The sequence below is a fragment of the Cherax quadricarinatus genome, unplaced genomic scaffold (assembly GCF_038502225.1).
Source record: "Cherax quadricarinatus isolate ZL_2023a unplaced genomic scaffold, ASM3850222v1 Contig69, whole genome shotgun sequence".
NCBI classification, from domain to species: Eukaryota; Metazoa; Arthropoda; class Malacostraca; order Decapoda; family Parastacidae; genus Cherax; species Cherax quadricarinatus.
The window spans coordinates 150,001-176,796 of NW_027195095.1; the positions used below are offsets into that span (position 1 = coordinate 150,001).

General features: G+C 42.9%; 1 protein-coding gene across 1 annotated transcript in view; it reads left to right on the plus strand.

Moving 5' to 3' along the window:
* The window catches only part of Wnt2 (Wnt oncogene analog 2), a 215,225-nt gene that overhangs the window by 305 nt on the left and 188,124 nt on the right, over nt 1-26,796 (plus strand). The window lies entirely within an intron of this gene.

Genomic DNA, 26,796 nt, shown 5'->3' on the forward strand with positions numbered 1-26,796 from the left:
AAAGTGTGTTTCAGTGTGTTTTAAAGTGCTCTCAAGCACTTGACTCTCACACTCTTCAGCGGGTGATATTCACGGTAGTTTTCGCCGCTAATTTGCATAAACTTTCTGTGTTTTAACTAAAGCAGAAACAGAGACTTGATGCATCAGATGATACTAGAAACTACTAAGATTTGTTCTCTAAAAACTCAACCCTTAAAAGTGTCGCTTGGAGTGCTAGAACCTCTAGTACTAGAACCACTAGCAATAGAACCACTAGTAACAGAACCACTAGTGCCAGAGCAATTGGTTCTAGTACTACTAGTACTAGAACAAGTGGTTCTAATACTAGTACTAGAACCACTAATATTAAGACTACTAGGAGTAGAACTAATAGTAATACAACTGCTGGTTCTAGAACTGCTAGTGCTAAAATTACTAGTACTAGAATTACTAGTACTAGAACCACTTGTCTTAGGATCACTATTATTAAACTACTGATAATAGAACTGCTAGTAGGAAGCTACTATCACTAGAATTAATAGCACTGGAACAACCAGTACTAGAACCATTAACTCACTAGTAAATTAGGCGAGGTCATAGTACACTAGAAGCAACTAGAGAAAATGTGAGAAGTTCTAGAACTGAATGCTAGAAGACTGGAGGCGTGTTCTGACACAGCAGCTAGTATGGTAGTGCAGGATGGTAGGTATTGTCTACAAGTATGATAGTGCAGGATGGTAGGTATTGTCTACAAGTATGGTAGTGCAGGATGGTAGGTATTGTCTACAAGTATGATAGTGCAGGATGGTAGGTATTGTCTACAAGTATGGTAGTGCAGGATGGTAGGTATTGTCTACAAGTATGATAGTGCAGGATGGTAGGTATTGTCTACAAGTATGGTAGTGCAGGATGGTAGGTATTGTCTACAAGTATGGTAGTGCAGGATGGTAGGTATTGTCTACAAGTATGGTAGTGCAGGATGGTAGGTATTGTCTACAAGTATGATAGTGCAGGATGGTAGGTATTGTCTACAAGTATGGTAGTGCAGGATGGTAGGTATTGTCTACAAGTATGGTAGTGCAGGATGGTAGGTATTGTCTACAAGTATGGTAGTGCAGGATGGTAGGTATTGTCTACAAGTATGGTAGTGCAGGATGGTAGGTATTGTCTACAAGTATGATAGTGCAGGATGGTAGGTATTGTCTACAAGTATGATAGTGCAGGATGGTAGGTATTGTCTACAAGTATGGTAGTGCAGGATGGTAGGTATTGTCTACAAGTATGGTAGTGCAGGATGGTAGGTATTGTCTACAAGTATGGTAGTGCAGGATGGTAGGTATTGTCTACAAGTATGATAGTGCAGGATGGTAGGTATTGTCTACAAGTATGATAGTGCAGGATGGTAGGTATTGTCTACAAGTATGGTAGTGCAGGATGGTAGGTATTGTCTACAAGTATGGTAGTGCAGGATGGTAGGTATTGTCTACAAGTATGGTAGTGCAGGATGGTACGTATTGTCTACAAGTATGGTAGTACAGGATGGTAGGTATTGTCTACAAGTATGGTAGTGCAGGATGGTAGGTATTGTATACAAGTATGGTAGTGCAGGATGGTAGGTATTGTCTACAAGTATGGTAGTGCAGGATGGTAGGTATTGTCTACAAGTATGGTAGTGCAGGATGGTAGGTATTGTCTACAAGTATGGTAGTGCAGGATGGTAGGTATTGTCTACAAGTATGGTAGTGCAGGATGGTAGGTATTGTCTACAAGTATGATAGTGCAGGATGGTAGGTATTGTCTACAAGTATGGTAGAGCAGGATGGTAGGTATTGTCTACAAGTATGATAGTGCAGGATGGTAGGTATTGTCTACAAGTATGGTAGTGCAGGATGGTAGGTATTGTCTACAAGTATGGTAGTGCAGGATGGTAGGTATTGTCTACAAGTATGATAGTGCAGGATGGTAGGTATTGTCTACAAGTATAGTAGTGCAGGATGGTAGGTATTGTCTACAAGTATGGTAGTGCAGGATGGTAGGTATTGTCTACAAGTATGGTAGTGCAGGATGGTAGGTATTGTCTACAAGTATGGTAGTGCAGGATGGTAGGTATTGTCTAAAAGTATGGTAGTGCAGAATGGTAGGTATTGTCTACAAGTATGGTAGTGCAGGATGGTAGGTATTGTCTACAAGTATGGTAGTGCAGGATGGTAGGTATTGTCTACAAGTATGGTAGTGCAGGATGGTAGGTATTGTCTACAAGTATGGTAGTGCAGGATGGTAGATATTGTCTACAAGTATGGTAGTGCAGGATGGTAGGTATTGTCTAAAAGTATGGTAGTGCAGAATGGTAGGTATTGTCTACAAGTATGGTAGTGCAGGATGGTAGGTATTGTCTACAAGTATGGTAGTGCAGGATGGTAGGTATTGTCTACAAGTATGGTAGTGCAGGATGGTAGGTATTGTCTACAAGTAAGGTAGTGCAGGATGGTAGGTATTGTCTACAAGTATGGTAGTGCATAATGGTAGGTATAGTCTACAAGTATGGTAGTGCAGGATGGTAGGTATTGTCTACAAGTATGGTAGTGCAGAATGGTAGGTATTCTCTACAAGTATGGTAGTGCAGGATGGTAGGTATTGTCTACAAGTATGGTAGAGCAGGATGGTAGGTATTGTCTACAAGTATGGTAGTGCAGGATGGTAGGTATTGTCTACAAGTATGGTAGTGCAGAATGGTAGGTATTGTCTACAAGTATGGTAGTGCAGGATGGTAGGTATTGTCTACAAGAATGATAGTGCAGGATGGTAGGTATTGTCTACAAGTATGGTAGTGCAGGATGGTAGGTATTGTCTACAAGTATGGTAGTGCAGGATGGTAGGTATTGTCTACAAGTATGGTAGTACAGGATGGTAGGTATTGTCTACAAGTATGGTAGTGCATGATGGTAGGTATTGTCTACAAGTATGGTAGTGCAGAATGGTAGGTATTGTCTACAAGTATGGCAGTGCAGAATGGTAGGTATTGACTACAAGTATGGTAGTGCAGAATGGTAGGTATTGTCTACAAGTATGGTAGTGCAGGATGGTAGGTATTGTCTACAGGTATGGTAGTGCATGATGGCAGGTATTGTCTACAAGTATGGTAGTGCAGGATGGTAGGTATTGTCTACAAGTATGATAGTGCAGGATGGTAGGTATTGTCTACAAGTATGGTAGTGCAGGATGGTAGGTATTGTCTACAAGTATGATAGTGCAGGATGGTAGGTATTGTCTACAAGTATGGTAGTGCAGGATGGTAGGTATTGTCTACAAGTATGATAGTGCAGGATGGTAGGTATTGCCTACAAGTATGGTAGTGCAGGATGGTAGGTATTGTCTACAAGTATGATAGTGCAGGATGGTAGGTATTGTCTACAAGTATGGTAGTGCAGGATGGTAGGTATTGTCTACAAGTATGATAGTGCAGGATGGTAGGTATTGTCTACAAGTATGGTAGTGCAGGATGGTAGGTATTGTCTACAAGTATGGTAGTGCAGGATGGTAGGTATTGTCTACAAGTATGGTAGTGCAGGATGGTAGGTATTGTCTACAAGTATGATAGTGCAGGATGGTAGGTATTGTCTACAAGTATGGTAGTGCAGGATGGTAGGTATTGTCTACAAGTATGGTAGTGCAGGATGGTAGGTATTGTCTACAAGTATGGTAGTGCAGGATGGTAGGTATTGTCTACAAGTATGGTAGTGCAGGATGGTAGGTATTGTCTACAAGTATGATAGTGCAGGATGGTAGGTATTGTCTACAAGTATGATAGTGCAGGATGGTAGGTATTGTCTACAAGTATGGTAGTGCAGGATGGTAGGTATTGTCTACAAGTATGGTAGTGCAGGATGGTAGGTATTGTCTACAAGTATGGTAGTGCAGGATGGTAGGTATTGTCTACAAGTATGATAGTGCAGGATGGTAGGTATTGTCTACAAGTATGATAGTGCAGGATGGTAGGTATTGTCTACAAGTATGGTAGTGCAGGATGGTAGGTATTGTCTACAAGTATGGTAGTGCAGGATGGTAGGTATTGTCTACAAGTATGGTAGTGCAGGATGGTAGGTATTGTCTACAAGTATGGTAGTACAGGATGGTAGGTATTGTCTACAAGTATGGTAGTGCAGGATGGTAGGTATTGTATACAAGTATGGTAGTGCAGGATGGTAGGTATTGTCTACAAGTATGGTAGTGCAGGATGGTAGGTATTGTCTACAAGTATGGTAGTGCAGGATGGTAGGTATTGTCTACAAGTATGGTAGTGCAGGATGGTAGGTATTGTCTACAAGTATGGTAGTGCAGGATGGTAGGTATTGTCTACAAGTATGATAGTGCAGGATGGTAGGTATTGTCTACAAGTATGGTAGAGCAGGATGGTAGGTATTGTCTACAAGTATGATAGTGCAGGATGGTAGGTATTGTCTACAAGTATGGTAGTGCAGGATGGTAGGTATTGTCTACAAGTATGGTAGTGCAGGATGGTAGGTATTGTCTACAAGTATGATAGTGCAGGATGGTAGGTATTGTCTACAAGTATAGTAGTGCAGGATGGTAGGTATTGTCTACAAGTATGGTAGTGCAGGATGGTAGGTATTGTCTACAAGTATGGTAGTGCAGGATGGTAGGTATTGTCTACAAGTATGGTAGTGCAGGATGGTAGGTATTGTCTAAAAGTATGGTAGTGCAGAATGGTAGGTATTGTCTACAAGTATGGTAGTGCAGGATGGTAGGTATTGTCTACAAGTATGGTAGTGCAGGATGGTAGGTATTGTCTACAAGTATGGTAGTGCAGGATGGTAGGTATTGTCTACAAGTATGGTAGTGCAGGATGGTAGATATTGTCTACAAGTATGGTAGTGCAGGATGGTAGGTATTGTCTAAAAGTATGGTAGTGCAGAATGGTAGGTATTGTCTACAAGTATGGTAGTGCAGGATGGTAGGTATTGTCTACAAGTATGGTAGTGCAGGATGGTAGGTATTGTCTACAAGTATGGTAGTGCAGGATGGTAGGTATTGTCTACAAGTAAGGTAGTGCAGGATGGTAGGTATTGTCTACAAGTATGGTAGTGCATAATGGTAGGTATAGTCTACAAGTATGGTAGTGCAGGATGGTAGGTATTGTCTACAAGTATGGTAGTGCAGAATGGTAGGTATTCTCTACAAGTATGGTAGTGCAGGATGGTAGGTATTGTCTACAAGTATGGTAGAGCAGGATGGTAGGTATTGTCTACAAGTATGGTAGTGCAGGATGGTAGGTATTGTCTACAAGTATGGTAGTGCAGAATGGTAGGTATTGTCTACAAGTATGGTAGTGCAGGATGGTAGGTATTGTCTACAAGAATGATAGTGCAGGATGGTAGGTATTGTCTACAAGTATGGTAGTGCAGGATGGTAGGTATTGTCTACAAGTATGGTAGTGCAGGATGGTAGGTATTGTCTACAAGTATGGTAGTGCAGGATGGTAGGTATTGTCTACAAGTATGGTAGTGCATGATGGTAGGTATTGTCTACAAGTATGGTAGTGCAGAATGGTAGGTATTGTCTACAAGTATGGCAGTGCAGAATGGTAGGTATTGACTACAAGTATGGTAGTGCAGAATGGTAGGTATTGTCTACAAGTATGGTAGTGCAGGATGGTAGGTATTGTCTACAGGTATGGTAGTGCATGATGGCAGGTATTGTCTACAAGTATGGTAGTGCAGGATGGTAGGTATTGTCTACAAGTATGGTAGTCCATGATGGTAGGTATTGTCTACAGGTATGGTAGTGCATGATGGTAGGTATTGTCTACAAGAATGGTAGTGCAGGATGGTAGGTATTGTCTACAAGTATGGTAGTCCGTGATGGTAGGTATTGTCTACAAGTATGGTAGTGCAGGATGGTAGGTATTGTCTATAAGTAAGGTAGTGCAGGATGGTAGGTATTGTCTACAAGTATGGTAGTGTAGGATGGCAGGCATCGTCTACAAGTATGGTAGTGTAGGATGGCGAGTATCGTCTACAAGTATGTTAGTGTAGGATGGTGGGTATCGTCTACAAGTATGGTAGTGCAGGATGGTAGGTATTGTCTATAAGTATGATAGTGCATGATGGTAGGTATTGTCTACAAGTATGGCAGTGTAGGATGGCAGGCATCGTCTACAAGTATGGTAGTGTAGGATGGCGGGTATCGTCTACAAGTATGGTAGTGTAAGATGGCGAGTATCGTCTACAAGTATGTTAGTGTAGGATGGTGGGTATCGTCTACAAGTATTGTAGTGTAGGATGGCGAGTATCGTCTACAAGTATGGTAGTGTAGGATGGTGGGTATCGTCTACAAGTATGGTAGTGTAGGATGGCGGGTATCGTCTACAAGTATGGTAGTGTAGGATGGCGGGTATCGTCTACAAGTATGGTAGTGTAGGATGGCGGGTATCGTCTACAAGTACGGTAGTGAAGGATGGCGAGTATCGTCTACAAGTATGGTAGTGTAGGATGGCGAGTATCGTCTACAAGTATGGTAGTGTAGGATGGCGGGTATCGTCTACAAATATTGTAGTGTAGGATGGCGGGTATCGTCTACAAGTATGGTAGTGTAGGATGGCGGGTATCGTCTACAAGTATGGTAGTGTAGGATGGCGGGTATCGTCTACAAGTATGGTAGTGTAGGATGGCGGGTATCGTCTACAAGTATGGTAGTGTAGGATGGCGGGTATCGTCTACAAATATGGTAGTGTAGGATGGCGGGTATCGTCTACAAGTATGGTAGTGTAGGATGGCGGGTATCGTCTACAAGTATGGTAGTGTAGGATGGCGGGTATCGTCTACAAGTATGGTAGTGTAGGATGGCGGGTATCGTCTACAAGTATGGTAGTGTAGGATGGCGGGTATCGTCTACAAGTACGGTAGTGAAGGATGGCGAGTATCGTCTACAAGTATGGTAGCGTAGGATGGCGAGTATCGTCTACAAGTATGGTAGTGTAGGATGGCGGGTATCGTCTACAAATATTGTAGTGTAGGATGGCGGGTATCGTCTACAAGTATGGTAGTGTAGGATGGCGGGTATCGTCTACAAGTATGGTAGTGTAGGATATCGGGTATCTCTACAAGTATGGTAGTGTAGGATGGCGGGTATCTCTACAAGTATGGTAGTGTAGGATGGCGGGTATCTCTACAAAAATGGTAGTGTAGGATGGCGGGTATCGTCTACAAATATGGTAGTGTAGGATGGCGGGTATAGTCTACAAATATGGTAGTGTAGGATGGCGGGTATCGTCTACAAATATGGTAGTGTAGGATGGCGGGTATCTCTACAAGTATGGTAGTGTAGGATGGCGGGTATCTCTACAAGTATGGTAGTGTAGGATGGCGGGTATCTCTACAAGTATGGTAGTGTAGGATGGCGGGTATCTCTACAAGTATGGTAGTGTAGGATGGCGGGTATCTCTACAAGTATGGTAGTGTAGGATGGCGGGTATCGTCTACAAGTATGGTAGTGTAGGATGGCGGGTATCGTCTACAAGTATGGTAGTGTAGGATGGCGTGTATCGTCTACAAGTATGGTAGTGTAGGATGGCGGGTATCGTCTACAAGTATGGTAGTGTAGGATGGCGGGTATCGTCTACAAGTATGGTAGTGTAGGATGGCGGGTATCGTCTACAAGTATGATAGTGCAGGATGGTAGGTATTGTCTACAAGTATGGTAGAGCAGGATGGTAGGTATTGTCTACAAGTATGATAGTGCAGGATGGTAGGTATTGTCTACAAGTATGGTAGTGCAGGATGGTAGGTATTGTCTACAAGTATGGTAGTGCAGGATGGTAGGTATTGTCTACAAGTATGATAGTGCAGGATGGTAGGTATTGTCTACAAGTATAGTAGTGCAGGATGGTAGGTATTGTCTACAAGTATGGTAGTGCAGGATGGTAGGTATTGTCTACAAGTATGGTAGTGCAGGATGGTAGGTATTGTCTACAAGTATGGTAGTGCAGGATGGTAGGTATTGTCTAAAAGTATGGTAGTGCAGAATGGTAGGTATTGTCTACAAGTATGGTAGTGCAGGATGGTAGGTATTGTCTACAAGTATGGTAGTGCAGGATGGTAGGTATTGTCTACAAGTATGGTAGTGCAGGATGGTAGGTATTGTCTACAAGTATGGTAGTGCAGGATGGTAGATATTGTCTACAAGTATGGTAGTGCAGGATGGTAGGTATTGTCTAAAAGTATGGTAGTGCAGAATGGTAGGTATTGTCTACAAGTATGGTAGTGCAGGATGGTAGGTATTGTCTACAAGTATGGTAGTGCAGGATGGTAGGTATTGTCTACAAGTATGGTAGTGCAGGATGGTAGGTATTGTCTACAAGTAAGGTAGTGCAGGATGGTAGGTATTGTCTACAAGTATGGTAGTGCATAATGGTAGGTATAGTCTACAAGTATGGTAGTGCAGGATGGTAGGTATTGTCTACAAGTATGGTAGTGCAGAATGGTAGGTATTCTCTACAAGTATGGTAGTGCAGGATGGTAGGTATTGTCTACAAGTATGGTAGAGCAGGATGGTAGGTATTGTCTACAAGTATGGTAGTGCAGGATGGTAGGTATTGTCTACAAGTATGGTAGTGCAGAATGGTAGGTATTGTCTACAAGTATGGTAGTGCAGGATGGTAGGTATTGTCTACAAGAATGATAGTGCAGGATGGTAGGTATTGTCTACAAGTATGGTAGTGCAGGATGGTAGGTATTGTCTACAAGTATGGTAGTGCAGGATGGTAGGTATTGTCTACAAGTATGGTAGTGCAGGATGGTAGGTATTGTCTACAAGTATGGTAGTGCATGATGGTAGGTATTGTCTACAAGTATGGTAGTGCAGAATGGTAGGTATTGTCTACAAGTATGGCAGTGCAGAATGGTAGGTATTGACTACAAGTATGGTAGTGCAGAATGGTAGGTATTGTCTACAAGTATGGTAGTGCAGGATGGTAGGTATTGTCTACAGGTATGGTAGTGCATGATGGTAGGTATTGTCTACAAGTATGGTAGTGCAGGATGGTAGGTATTGTCTACAAGTATGGTAGTCCATGATGGTAGGTATTGTCTACAGGTATGGTAGTGCATGATGGTAGGTATTGTCTACAAGTATGGTAGTGCAGGATGGTAGGTATTGTCTACAAGTATGGTAGTCCATGATGGTAGGTATTGTCTACAAGTATGGTAGTGCAGGATGGTAGGTATTGTCTATAAGTAAGGTAGTGCAGGATGGTAGGTATTGTCTACAAGTATGGTAGTGTAGGATGGCAGGCATCGTCTACAAGTATGGTAGTGTAGGATGGCGAGTATCGTCTACAAGTATGTTAGTGTAGGATGGTGGGTATCGTCTACAAGTATGGTAGTGCAGGATGGTAGGTATTGTCTGTAAGTATGATAGTGCATGATGGTAGGTATTGTCTACAAGTATGGCAGTGTAGGATGGCAGGCATCGTCTACAAGTATGGTAGTGTAGGATGGCGGGTATCGTCTACAAGTATGGTAGTGTAAGATGGCGAGTATCGTCTACAAGTATGTTAGTGTAGGATGGTGGGTATCGTCTACAAGTATTGTAGTGTAGGATGGCGAGTATCGTCTACAAGTATGGTAGTGTAGGATGGTGGGTATCGTCTACAAGTATGGTAGTGTAGGATGGCGGGTATCGTCTACAAGTATGGTAGTGTAGGATGGCGGGTATCGTCTACAAGTATGGTAGTGTAGGATGGCGGGTATCGTCTACAAGTACGGTAGTGAAGGATGGCGAGTATCGTCTACAAGTATGGTAGTGTAGGATGGCGAGTATCGTCTACAAGTATGGTAGTGTAGGATGGCGGGTATCGTCTACAAATATTGTAGTGTAGGATGGCGGGTATCGTCTACAAGTATGGTAGTGTAGGATGGCGGGTATCGTCTACAAGTATGGTAGTGTAGGATGGCGGGTATCGTCTACAAGTATGGTAGTGTAGGATGGCGGGTATCGTCTACAAGTATGGTAGTGTAGGATGGCGGGTATCGTCTACAAATATGGTAGTGTAGGATGGCGGGTATCGTCTACAAGTATGGTAGTGTAGGATGGCGGGTATCGTCTACAAGTATGGTAGTGTAGGATGGCGGGTATCGTCTACAAGTATGGTAGTGTAGGATGGCGGGTATCGTCTACAAGTATGGTAGTGTAGGATGGCGGGTATCGTCTACAAGTACGGTAGTGAAGGATGGCGAGTATCGTCTACAAGTATGGTAGCGTAGGATGGCGAGTATCGTCTACAAGTATGGTAGTGTAGGATGGCGGGTATCGTCTACAAATATTGTAGTGTAGGATGGCGGGTATCGTCTACAAGTATGGTAGTGTAGGATGGCGGGTATCGTCTACAAGTATGGTAGTGTAGGATATCGGGTATCTCTACAAGTATGGTAGTGTAGGATGGCGGGTATCTCTACAAGTATGGTAGTGTAGGATGGCGGGTATCTCTACAAGTATGGTAGTGTAGGATGGCGGGTATCGTCTACAAATATGGTAGTGTAGGATGGCGGGTATCGTCTACAAATATGGTAGTGTAGGATGGCGGGTATCGTCTACAAATATGGTAGTGTAGGATGGCGGGTATCTCTACAAGTATGGTAGTGTAGGATGGCGGGTATCTCTACAAGTATGGTAGTGTAGGATGGCGGGTATCTCTACAAGTATGGTAGTGTAGGATGGCGGGTATCTCTACAAGTATGGTAGTGTAGGATGGCGGGTATCGTCTACAAGTATGGTAGTGTAGGATGGCGGGTATCGTCTACAAGTATGGTAGTGTAGGATGGCGTGTATCGTCTACAAGTATGGTAGTGTAGGATTGCGGGTATCGTCTACAAGTATGGTAGTGTAGGATGGCGGGTATCGTCTACAAGTATGGTAGTGTAGGATGGCGGGTATCGTCTACAAGTATGGTAGTGTAGGATGGCGGGTATCGTCTACAAGTATGGTAGTGTAGGATGGCGGGTATCGTCTACAAGTATGGTAGTGTAGGATGGCGGGTATCGTCTACAAGTATGGTAGTGTAGGATGGCGGGTATCGTCTACAAGTATGGTAGTGTAGGATGGCGGGTATCGTCTACAAGTATGGTAGTGTAAGATGGCGGGTATCGTCTACAAGTATGGTAGTGTAGGATGGCGGGTATCGTCTACAAGTATGGTAGTGTAGGATGGCGGGTATCGTCTACAAGTACGGTAGTGAAGGATGGCGAGTATCGTCTACAAGTACGGTAGTGAAGGATGGCGGGTATCGTCTACAAGTACGGTAGTGAAGGATGGCGGGTATCGTCTACAAGTATGGTAGTGAAGGATGGCGGGTATCGTCTACAAGTACGGTAGTGAAGGATGGCGAGTATCGTCTACAAGTATGGTAGTGTAGGATGGCGGGTATCGTCTACAAGTATGGTAGTGTAGGATGGCGGGTATCGTCTACAAGTACGGTAGTGAAGGATGGCGAGTATCGTCTACAAGTACGGTAGTGAAGGATGGCGGGTATCGTCTACAAGTACGGTAGTGAAGGATGGCGGGTATCGTCTACAAGTATGGTAGTGAAGGATGGCGGGTATCGTCTACAAGTACGGTAGTGAAGGATCACGGGTATCGTCTACAAGTATGGTAGTGAAGGATGGCGGGTATCGTCTACAAGTACGGTAGTGAAGGATGGCGAGTATCGTCTACAAGTATGGTAGTGAAGGATGGCGGGTATCGTCTACAAGTACGGTAGTGAAGGATGGCGAGTATCGTCTACAAGTATGGTAGTGAAGGATGGCGGGTATCGTCTACAAGTACGGTAGTGAAGGATGGCGGGTATCGTCTACAAGTACGGTAGTGAAGGATGGCGAGTATCGTCTACAAGTATGGTAGTGAAGGATGGCGGGTATCACTACAAGTATGGTACAATCTCCAGTAAGATCCAACAAGACTACAAATTTCAGAGAAGTTCTACATGACCTACAAGATCCTACAAGTTCCTAGAAGCTCCAATGAGGCACCACAAGTTCTAGAAGGTAACAGGAAGTTCTACAAGGCACTACAAGCTCCAGTAAGATCATCACAAGTTCTACAAGGTACTACAAGCTGCAGTAAGATCAACATAAGTTCTACAAGGCACTACAAGCTCCAGTAAGATCAACATAAGTTCTACAAGGCACTACAAGCTCCAGTAAGATCAACATAAGTTCTACAAGGTACTACAAGCTGCAGTAAGATCAACATAAGTTCTACAAGGCACTACAAGCTCCAGTAAGATCAACATAAGTTCTACAAGGCACTACAAGCTGCAGTAAGATCAACATAAGTTCTACAAGGTACTACAAGCTCCAGTAAGATCAACACAAGTTCTACAAGGTACTACAAGCTGCAGTAAGATCAACATAAGTTCTACAAGGTACTACAAGCTCCAGTAAGATCAACATAAGTTCTACAAGGTACTACAAGCTCCAGTAAGATCAACATAAGTTCTACAAGGTACTACAAGCTGCAGTAAGATCAACATAAGTTCTACAAGGTACTACAAGCTCCAGTGAGATCAACATAAGTTCTACAAGGTACTACAAGCTGCAGTAAGATCAACACAAGTTCTACAAGGTACTACAAGCTCCAGTAAGATCAACACAAGTTCTACAAGGCACTACAAGCTCCAGTAAGATCAACACAAGTTCTACAAGGCACTACAAGCTCCAATAAGATCAACACAAGTTCTACAAGGTACTACAAGCTGCAGTAAGATCAACACAAGTTCTACAAGGTACTACAAGCTGCAGTAAGATCAACATAAGTTCTACAAAGTACTACAAGCTGCAGTAAGATCAACACAAGTTCTACAAGGTACTACAAGCTGCAGTAAGATCAACACAAGTTCTACAAGGTACTACAAGCTGCAGTAAGATCAACACAAGTTCTACAAGGTACTACAAGCTGCAGTAAGATCAACATAAGTTCTACAAGGTACTACAAGCTCCAGTAAGATCAACATAAGTTCTACAAGGTACTACAAGCTGCAGTAAGATCAACATAAGTTCTACAAGGTACTACAAGCTGCAGTAAGATCAACATAAGTTCTACAAAGTACTACAAGCTGCAGTAAGATCAACACAAGTTCTACAAGGTACTACAAGCTGCAGTAAGATCAACACAAGTTCTACAAGGTACTACAAGCTGCAGTAAGATCAACATAAGTTCTACAAGGTACTACAAGCTGCAGTAAGATCAACATTAGTTCTACAAGGTACTACAAGCTGCAGTAAGATCAACATAAGTTCTACAAGGTACTACAAGCTCCAGTGAGATCAACATAAGTTCTACAAGGTACTACAAGCTGCAGTAAGATCAACACAAGTTCTACAAGGTACTACAAGCTCCAGTAAGATCAACACAAGTTCTACAAGGCACTACAAGCTCCAGTAAGATCAACACAAGTTCTACAAGGCACTACAAGCTCCAATAAGATCAACACAAGTTCTACAAGGCACTACAAGCTGCAGTAGAGTACTTGCCAGTTATAAGGACCATGCAAGACGCACCGATCATCTTACAAGTTGAAGTTCAGTAAGACGGTGTAAGAGTCACCAGTCGTCTTATATCACGAGTCGTGCTACAACTCTTTGAGTACAAACAATGTTTATGTTTGTACTCTCCCCTTCTACATCCACTGAAACAATTTAATTATGGACTCATATAAACAAGGCCTTAATTAATTCAATAATAATAATTATAATAATAATAATAATAATTATAATAATAATAATAATAATAATAATAATAATAATAATAATAATAATAATAATAATAATAATAATAATAATAATAATAATAATAATAATATTATTATTATTATTATTATTATTATTATTATTATTATTATTATTATTATTATTATTATTATTCAAGATTCGCTACACATACACAACATAATTGTACCCACCTACTTATAGTTGCGAGGGGTCGAGTCTCGGCTCCTGCTCCAGTCTTTGAGATACTCACAAACAGTCTCGTTCTCTGACTGGCCACATTAGCTCTGTCATCCCTTTTCTTTAAACTGCGTATTGGACCAGCTTCTTCCGTTGCTTCCTCACCTTGGTCGTTCACTTCCTAACAACGTTCTGTGCGTGTGTGTATGTGTGAGTGTGTGAGTGTGTGAGTGTGTGTGTGTGTATGAGTGAGTGTGTGTGTTTGTTTGTGTGTATGGGAAGCATATTGTGTGTATATTAAAGTGAGATAGTGAATATAATAACCACCTGAGCAGCTAGTTTATGGTAAACCACATATCCGATCTATGGAGGGCAGTACAAGAGCATTTGGATACACAATAGGCCTAGGAACTAGGCCTCGAAAGGGTTATCAGGAGAACACTTGGATTTATATCTACAGATCACTTATCTGTTCCAGAAAATTTCGCAAATTTGCTAAATATGTCTGTTATCTTATTATCTTTAATAAGATATCTTGTCTATCTCTATATTCTACGATAAGTGGTCAGTCAAGTACATAGTTTCAACATACTGACCACATGGCTGGTCACATACTTTGTATTTAGTTTGATCATCATTTGTGTATCTGTTAAACTGTCAGAAGTACTTGTAACCAAGCCCAAGTTTGTCTACTGCAACATCAGTCTATCAGAAGTACTTGTAACCTAGCCCAAGTTTGTCTACTGCAACATCAGTCTATCAGAAGTACTTGTAACCTAGCCCAAGTTTGTCTACTGCAACATCAGTCTATCAGAAGTACTTGTAACCTAGCCCAAGTTTGTCTACTGCAACATCAGTCTATCAGAAGTACTTGTAACCTAGCCCAAGTTTGTCTACTGCAACATCAGTCTATCAGAAGTACTTGTAACCAAGCCCAAGTCTGTCTACTACAACATCAGTCAGTCTGTTCACATCATAAGTTGCTCCACGCACTTGGTTACCTACATTCATGTCGTCTTGGTGAGTTATAAACACACTCTAGACACACACACTAGACACACACATTAGACACACACACCAGGCACGCACACTAGACACACACACTAGACACACACTAGACACACACTAGACACACACTAGACACACACACCAGACACACACACTAGACACACACATTAGACACACACACCAGACACGCACACTAGACACACACACCAGACACACACACTAGACACACACACCAGACACACACACTAGACACACACACACTAGACACACACACTAGACACACACACTAGACACACACACTAGACATACACACTAGACACACACACTAGACACACACACTAGACACACACACTAGACACACACACTAGACACACACACTAGACACACACACTAGACACACACACTAGACACACACACTAGACACACACACTAGACACACACACTAGACACACACACTAGACACACACACTAGACACACACACTAGACACACACACTAGACACACACACACTAGACACACACACTAGACACACACACTAGACACACACACTAGACACACACACACTAGACACACACACTAGACACACACACTAGACACACACACTAGACACACACACTAGACACACACTAGACACACACACTAGACACACACACTAGACACACACACTAGACATACACACTAGACACACACACTAGACACACACACTAGACACACACACTAGACACACACACTAGACATACACACTAGACACACACACTAGACACACACACTAGACACACACACTAGACACACACACTAGACACACACACTAGACACACACACTAGACACACACACTAGACACACACACTAGACACACACACACTAGACACACACACTAGACACACACACTAGACACACACACTAGACACACACACTAGACACACACACTAGACACATACACTAGACACACACACTAGACACACACACTAGACACACACACTAGACACACACACTAGACACACACACTAGACACACACACACTAGACACACACACTAGACACACACACTAGACACACACACTAGACACACACACTAGACACACACACTAGACACACACACTAGACACACACACTAGACACACACACTAGACACACACACACTAGACACACACACTAGACACACACACTAGACACACACACTAGACACACACACTAGACACACACACTAGACACACACACACTAGACACACACACACTAGACACACACACTAGACACACACACTAGTCTCACACACTAGACACACACACACTAGACACACACACTAGACACACACACTAGACACACACACTAGACACACACACACTAGACACACACACTAGACACACACACTAGACACACACACTAGACACACACACTAGACACACACACTAGACACACACACTAGACACACACACTAGACACACACACTAGACATACACACTAGACACACACACTAGACATACACACTAGACACACACACTAGACACACACACTAGACACACACACTAGACACACACACTAGACATACACACTAGACACACACACTAGACATACACACTAGACACACACACTAGACACACACACTAGACACACACACTAGACACACACACTAGACACACACACTAGACATACACACTAGACACACACACTAGACATACACACTAGACACACACACTAGACACACACACTAGACACACACACTAGACACACACACAAGACATACACACTAGACACACACACTAGACACACACACTAGACACACACACTAGACATACACACTAGACACACACACTAGACACACACACTAGACACACACACAGGACACACACACTAGACATACACACTAGACACACACACTAGACATACACACTAGACACACACACTAGACACACACACTAGACACACACACTAGACACACACACTAGACATACACACTAGACACACACACTAGACACACACACTAGACACACACACTAGACACACACACACTAGACACACACACTAGACACACACACTAGACACACACACTAGACACACACACTAGACACATACACTAGACACACACACTAGACACACACACTAGACACACACACTAGACACACACACTAGACACACACACACTAGACACACACACTAGACACACACACTAGACACACACACTAGACACACACACTAGACACACACACTAGACACATACACTAGACACACACACTAGACACACACACTAGACACACACACTAGACACACACACTAGACACACACACTAGACACATACACTAGACACACACACTAGACACAAACACACTAGACACATACACTAGACACACACACTAGACACACACACTAGACACACACACTAGACACACACACTAGACACACACACTAGACACACACACTAGACACACACACTAGACACACACACTAGACACACACACTAGACATACACACTAGACACACACACTAGACACACACACTAGACACACACACTAGACACACACACACTAGACACACACACTAGACACACACACTAGACACACACACTAGACACACACACACTAGACACACACACTAGACACACACACTAGACACACACACTAGACACACACACTAGACACACACACTAGACACACACACTAGACACACACACACTAGACACACACACTAGACACACACACTAGACACACACACTAGACACATACACTAGTCACACACACTAGACACACACACACTAGACACACACACTAGACACACACACTAGACACACACACTAGACACATACACTAGACACACACACTAGACACACACACTAGACACACACACTAGACACATACACTAGACACACACACTAGACACACACACTAGACACACACACTAGACACACACACTAGACACACACACTAGACACACACACTAGACACACACACTAGACACACACACTAGACACACACACTAGACACACACACTAGACACACACACTAGACACACACACTAGACACACACACTAGACACACACACTAGACACACACACTAGACACACACACTAGACACACACACTAGACACACACACTAGACACACACACTAGACACACACACTAGACACACACACTAGACACACACACTAGACACACACACTAGACACACACACTAGACACACACACTAGACACACACACTAGACACACACACTAGACACACACACTAGACACACACACTAGACACACACACTAGACACATACACTAGACACACACACTAGACACACACACTAGACACACACACTAGACACACACACTAGACACACACACTAGACACACACACTAGACACACACACTAGACACACACACTAGACACACACACTAGACACACACACTAGACACACACACTAGACACACACACTAGACACACACACTAGACACACACACTAGACACACACACTAGACACACACACTAGACACACACACACTAGACACACACACTAGACACACACACTAGACACACACACTAGACACACACACTAGACACACACACTAGACACACACACTAGACACACACACTAGACACACACACTAGACACACACACTAGACACACACACTAGACACACACACTAGACACACACACTAGACACACACACTAGACACACACACTAGACACACACACTAGACACACACACTAGACACACACACACTAGACACACACACTAGACACACACACTAGACACACACACTAGACACACACACTAGACACACACACTAGACACACATACACACTAGACACACACACTAGACACACAGACTAGACACACACACTAGACACACACACTAGACACACACACTAGACACACCCGAGACTCACACTAGAAACACACACTATACACAGACTAGACACACACACTAGACACACACGAGACTCACACTAGAAACACATACTAGACACACGGACTAGACACACACACTAGACACACACACACACACACACACACACACACACACACACACTAGACACACACACTAGACACACACACTAGACACACACACTAGACACACACACTAGACACACACACTAGACACACACACTAGACACACACACTAGACACACACACACTAGACACACACACTAGACACACACACACTAGACACACACACTAGACACACACACTAGACACACACACTAGACACACACACTAGACACACACACACTAGACACACACACTAGACACACACACTAGACACACACACTAGACACACACACTAGACACACACACTAGACACACACACTAGACACACACACACTAGACACACACACTAGACACACACACTAGACACACACACTAGACACACACACACTAGACACACACACTAGACACACACACTAGACACACACACTAGACACACACACTAGACACACACACTAGACACACACACTAGACACACACACTAGACACACACACTAGACACACACACACTAGACACACACACTAGACACACACACTAGACACACACACTAGACACACACACTAGACACACACACTAGACACACACACTAGACACACACACACTAGACACACACACTAGACATACACACTAGACACACACACTAGACACACACACTAGACACACACACTAGACACACACACTAGACACACACACTAGACACACACACTAGACACACACACTAGACACACACACTAGACACACACACTAGACACACACACACTAGACACACACACTAGACACACACACTAGACACACACACTAGACACACACACACTAGACACACACACTAGACACACACACTAGACACACACACTAGACACACACACACTAGACACACACACTAGACACACACACTAGACACACACACTAGACACACACACTAGACACACACACTAGACACACACACTAGACACACACACTAGACATACACACTAGACACACACACTAGACACACACACTAGACACACACACTAGACATACACACTAGACACACACACTAGACACACACACTAGACACACACACTAGACACACACACACTAGACACACACACTAGACACACACACTAGACACACACATGTTAGAACCATTACGCGGGTCACTGATGACATAATCAATAATGATACAGTCAAGGTCAGTGTCATATGTTAGCTTCAGTGACAAATATTTCATAAAAATAAAAGCCGGATAGCACGCATAACAGCCGGAAAGCACGCATAAAAGATAGTACACATTAAAGCCTGATAGCACATATAAAAGCCAGATAGTACACATAAAAGCCATATAAAGCACATGAAGAGAGAGACAGAACACAAAACAGCCAGATAAAACACATAAAATCCAGATAGAACACATAACCGTTAAATAGCACTCATAAAAACCGGATAAAACACACAAAAGCCGGATAAAACATACGGTTTGGATGACTTCCTTCTGGTGCGTTGAAATTCCCCTTTTAGTTGCTTCAGTCCTCGACGGGGGAGCGCTAGACCAGCACGAGGTCACACACAAGTGGGAGGCAAATCAGGCTCGATCCGAGGCAGGAGAGAGAGGGGATGCTAGCTCTGGTTCCTCGGATCAAGGCCCTATGATGCTTGCCTATCCCACCTGTGGTTTCCAACTCTCTTTTCCCCCTCCCCTTGACAGATACGTCATCCCCTACCAGTTTAGCGCTTCATTGGAAATAATGATAATGTTAATGATGATGATAATATTAATAATAATAATAATAATAATAATAATAATAATAATAATAATAATAATAATAATAATAATAATAATAATAATAATAATAATAATAATAATAATATCTTTAAAATTGTTTGTATATTTATGTATGTATGTATGTATAATATATATATATATATATATATATATATATATATATATATATATATATATATATATATATATATATATATATATATATATATATATATATATATATATATATATATATATATATATATATATATATATATATATATATATATATATATATATAATCTTCAAATAAAAACCTTGATAAAGGACGTAATTTTACAAGAGAACATTGGTAGAATATTGGAGTCATGTAAATTTAAATGCCACTAAGGCGTGATTCATGAGTTTAACATATAATTTAGTGATTCCTTATATATACATTGATGTAGCGGTGAACACGAAGAATGGCGGAGCCTTCCCTGGCACCTGTCTCTCTGACCAGGGTAACAAGGTGAACTAAATTGTTGATTATATGTTACATGTATGTGTTGTGTATATGTGGATACATATACACACGTACACACACACACACACACACACACACACACTCACACACACACACACACACACACACACACACACACACACACACACACACACACACAACCAAACCTGTTGAAGATTGAGACACTTATGCAGCATATGGGAATCTTTATTCAGGAAACGTTTCGCCACACAGTGGCTTCATCAGTACATTCTACAAGATTGATGGACTGAACACATCAACTCCAGGTTGAGGGACTGATTACCTCATTCTCCTCCTCTCCTTACGCCTTCCTCTTTGTAGACTGATGAAGCCACTGTGTGGCGAAACGTTTCCTGAATAAATATTCCCATATGCTGCATAAGTGTCTCAATCTTCAACTTGTCGGTTTTTCAAACCATTCATCACAACCAAACATGCTATCCTAACACAACCCACAATCCACACTTACAGCCCCCACCCAACACTTTGCTGTAGAATACCACAGCACACTGCCAGGTCCCCCACCCTCACAGACCCTCCCCCAGAACACGATATTATAGAGGAAACTGAAGGTATGGTACACCAACGCTGATGATGAATAACTAATAAATGGGAGGAGTGGCACGACAGAGTCAAAGAGGCATCACCGGACATCATAGCTCTTACAGAAATCAAGCTCACAGGAATGATAACAGATGCCATCTTTCTAACGGGATATCAGATCCTGAGGAAAGACAGAGGGAACAGAAGGGGTGGAGGAGTGGCATTGCTCATCAGATTGAGGAGTGGCGCTGCTCATCAAAAACCAATGGGACTTTGATGAGCTGGTGAGAGGAGACAGAGGAGAAGCAAGAGACTACGTAATAGGAACACTTCAATCTGAAGGTCCCAAGGTGGTAATTGCAGTGATGTATAACCCACCACAGAACAGCAGAGGCCAAGGGAAGAGTATGATGAGAGTAATAGAGCAATGGTTGACACACTAGTTGAGGTGGTCAGAAGGGCTCATGCGAGCAGGGCAAAGCTACTGATTATGGGTGACTTCAATCACAAGGAAATCGACTGGGAGAACCCGGAGCCAAATGTGGGCCAATAAACATGGAGTGCTAAGATGATGGAGGTGGTACTGTAAAACCAAATTTACCAGCACGTAAGGGACACATCCAAAGAGAAAGGAGAGAATGAGCCAGCAAGACTGGACCTAGAATTCACCTTGACTAATGCAGATATTGAGATCACATATGAAAGACCCTTTGGGGCCAGTGACCACGTGGTTCTGAGCTTCGAATAGAGTTACAAGTGGAGAGGGAAGCAGGAAGGCCAGGACGAATGAAGCCAAACTACAAGAGAGGGAACTACACAGGCATGAGGAATTTCCTGCATGAGGTTCAGTGGGACAGAGAACTGCAGGGAAGTCAGTAAATGAGATGGCGGAAAATGTGATAACAATTTGCAAGGAAGCTGAGGAGAGGTTTGTACCGAAAGGTAACGGAAGTACCGAGAAAGCCAGGGTGAGCACTTGGTTTACCCAAACGTGTAGAGAGACAAAAACTAAGTGTGCTAGAGAACGGAAGAAGTATAGAAGGAAAATGACCCAGGAGAATAAGGAGAGCAGTCGTAGAGACAGAAATGAATATGCACAGGTAGAAGGGAGGCTCAATGACAATACGAAAATGACATAGCAGTGAAAGCCAAATCTGGCCTAAAGCTGTTGTACAGCCACATCAGGAGGAAAACAACAGTCAAGGACCAGGTAATCAGGCTAAGGAAGAAAGGAGGGGAGATCACAAGAAACGACCACGAAGTATGTGAGGAGCTGAAAATGAGATTCAAAGAAGTGTTAACAGAGGAGACAGAAAGGACTCCAGAAAGACGGAGAGGTGGGGTACACCATCAAGTGCTGGACACAATACATACAACCGAGGAAGAAGTGAAGAGGCTGCTAAGCGAGCTGGGTACCTAAACATCTCTCTATGGGTCCTGAGAGAGAGAACAGAGGCGCTGTGTGTACCACTAACAACATCTTCAACACATCTATCGAAACAGGGCGACTACCTGAGATATGGAAGACAGCAGACGTAGTCCAAATTTTTAAAAAAGGAGATAGACACGAAACATTAAACTAAATACCAGTGTCACTGATATGTTTAGTATGTAGAGTCATAGAGAAGATTATCAGGAGAAGAGTGGTGGAACACCTAGAATTATCAACGACAGCCAGCACATTTTCAGGGACTGGAGTTCTACGACATGGTGACAGCAGTAAGACAAGAGAGAGAGGGGTGGGTAGACTGCGTTTTCTTGGACTGTAAGAAATCGTTTGACATAGTTCCACACAAGAGATCAATGCAAAAGCTGTAGGACCAGGCAGGGATAACAGGGAAGGTAGTGCAATGGATCAGGGAATACCTATCAGGAAGACAACAGCGAGTCATGGTACGTGGCGAGGTATCAGAGTGGGCGCCTGTGACGAGCGGGGTTCTACATGGGTCAGTACTAGAACCGGTGCTGTTTCTGGTATTTGTGAGCGACATGAAGGAAGGAATAGACTCAGGAGTGTCCCTGTTTGCAAATTATGTAAAGTTGATTAGAAGAATTCAATCGGACGAGGACCAGGCATAACTACAAAGGGATCTGGACAGGCTGGAGACCTGGTTCAGAAACCGGCTCCTGGAGTTCAACCCTACCAAGTGCAGTCATAAAGATTGGGGAAGAGCAAAGAAGATCGCAGACGGAGTACAGTCTAGGGGGCCAGAGACTACAAACCTCACACAAGGAAAAAGATCTTGGGGTGAGTATAACACCAGGCACATCTCCTGAAGCGCACATCAACCAAATAACTCCTGCAGCATATGGGCGCCTGGCAAACCTCAGAACAGCATTCCGACATCTTAATAAGAAATCGTTCAGGATCTTGTACATCGTGTACGTTAGGCCCATATTGGAGTATGCAGAACCAGTTTGGAACCCACACCTAGCCAAGCACTTAAGGATATTAGAGAAAGTGCGAAGGTTTGCAATAATACTAGTCCTGGAGTTAAGGGCTATGTCCTAAGAGGAGAGGTTAAGGGAAATCCACCTGATGACACTGGAGGACAATAGAGATAGGGGAGATATGATAACGACATATAAAATACTGAGAGGAATCGACGAGGTGAACAGAGACATTATGTCCCAGAGATTGGACACAGTAACAAGGGGTCACAGTTGGAAGATGAAGACACAGATGAATCACAGGGATGTTAGGAAGTATTTTTTCAATCACAGAGTTGTCAGGAAGTGGAATAGTCTGGGAAGTGATGTAGTGGAGGCAGGATCCATACAAAGCTTTAAGAAGAGGTATGATAAAACTCATGGAGCTGGAAGAGTGACCTAGTAGCGACCAGTGAAGAAGCGGGACCAGGAGCTGTGAATCGATCCTTGCAACCACAACTAGGTGAGTACAATTAAGTGAGTACACACACACACACACACACACACACACACACACACACAAATAACAAATAGGTGAGCACACACATATGTAGGGTGTCGTATTTATTTATCTAGAAGGATGGGTATCTAGAAGGGTGGGTATCTAGAAGGCTGGGTATCTAGATGGGTGGGTATCTAGAAGCACTAGGCATCTAGAAGCACTGGTTATCTAGAAGGCTGGGTAGGCCTACTGTGAATGCCGCTGAAGCAACACCTATCCTCTGACAGTAACACAACAGTTCACTGATCTGGAGAACAGGGATAACTATTCCAGGTTTTCAATGTTTACATGTGTTAATACAGTGTTGCCAGGAAGAGTTACATGTTTAGAATCAACATATGATATTGGGCCTCATATATTAACCTCAGATGAGATGAATATTAAAAATGTTGTGAAAAATGACATAGTTAGAGGTCAGGACATCAGATGAGACGTATCGCCACGAGTGACTTCTCAGTCCTACAACAGAAAGTTGTACATGAATGGTATACAATACTGACAAGACGAAAATTAGACACATGTGCAATATCTGGGTATCTTTATTGTAGACGTTTCGCCCTCCAGTGACTCTATCAACACAAATTTATGGACATAACTGGAAAACGGTAGAACTAAATGTCGTGGAATTTGTATTGATAAAGCCACTGGATGGCGAAACGTCTAGAATAAAGATACCAAGACGTTGCACATGTGTCTAATTTTCGTCTAATACAGATAACGACTCGTGGCGAAACGCTCCGTCTAATAAATGTCCTGAACTATACATAAACGTCTTTTTCCATATCTTGTAGGTATCACCAGACCATTATAGTTCATCATTAACTGTTGTCTATGATGCTACTCGCCTTACTTAGATATTTAATCTTATTTCATAAATAGAGAAAGAAAGAGAGAGAGAGGGATGTGATGAATGGTTTGAAAAACCGACAAGTTGAAGATTGAGACACTTATGCAGCATATGGGAATCTTTATTCAGGAAACGTTTCGCCACACAGTGGCTTCATCAGCCCAATACAAAGAGGAAGGATGGACTGAACACATCGACTCCAGGCTGAGGGACTGATTACCTCATACTCCTCCTCTCCTTACGCCTTCCTCTTTGTATTGGACTGATGAAGCCACTGTGTGGCGAAACGTTTCCTGAATAACATTCCCATATGCTGCATAAGTGTCTCAATCTTCAGAGAGAGGGATGTTGATAGGTATCTCCTTCGTGTAGATGATCAGCCATATTGGAGTCGTATTCTTTAGGTTGCACTCTCAGTTTTGCAGTTCACTTATCAGCGCCGCTGACAGTGATAAATGTACCCTTGGTCAGGCTTTAAAAAAATGGTCGGGTAATGGCGTGGTTGTATTGGGTGTACATTGGTAAGACAGGTGTGTACAGGTGGCTATCTTTATTTTCTGGAAGATTTCGCTTCGTATCCAAGCTTCTTCGGTTAAATACAAATGTAATTACAATGCTGGAGGCGGTCTCCAAGACTGTAATCACCGTCATACTCGACAGAAGAAGCCTGCTGTGGAGGCGAAACGTTTCGGAATAAAGATACCTAACTGTTGCACATGTGTCTTACTTATCAACCTGATGGCACTGTTTACCATTTTTAGTTTCATATATACTTAAGTGTCGTACATGTGTCTCACCATCCTGTGGCTTTTATTTATCATTAAGAATATGACACAGTTTCTGTGGTGACTGGAGAAGTTGATCAAACTCTTTCCCATCAACACACAAGTTGTGAAACACCTCTGTATCTGGTGCCCATACAACCCTAGACCACCACACAGGTGTGGGTTGCCCACGTACATCCCTAGATCACGACGCAGGTATGAGCTGCCCACGTACATCCCTAGATCACGGCGCAGGTATGGGTTGCCCACGTACAGCCCCAGACCAGCACACACGTATGAGTTACCCACAAGTTAATAAACTATGAGTTCCTCCTCGACCTGTCTCCTTCGCCAAGGAGAGTGCGTCACGCAAAGTGGAGAGAGTGCTGGCAAAGTGCGTCTCCTAGCACCTAGGCATGACTGATCCTACTGCTCTGAAGCACAAGACTAAGAACACCAACTTCAGGAACAAGAACCTCGTTAGTTATGATTTATTCGTCTACTAGAGTTCTCACAACACAAGCCAGCA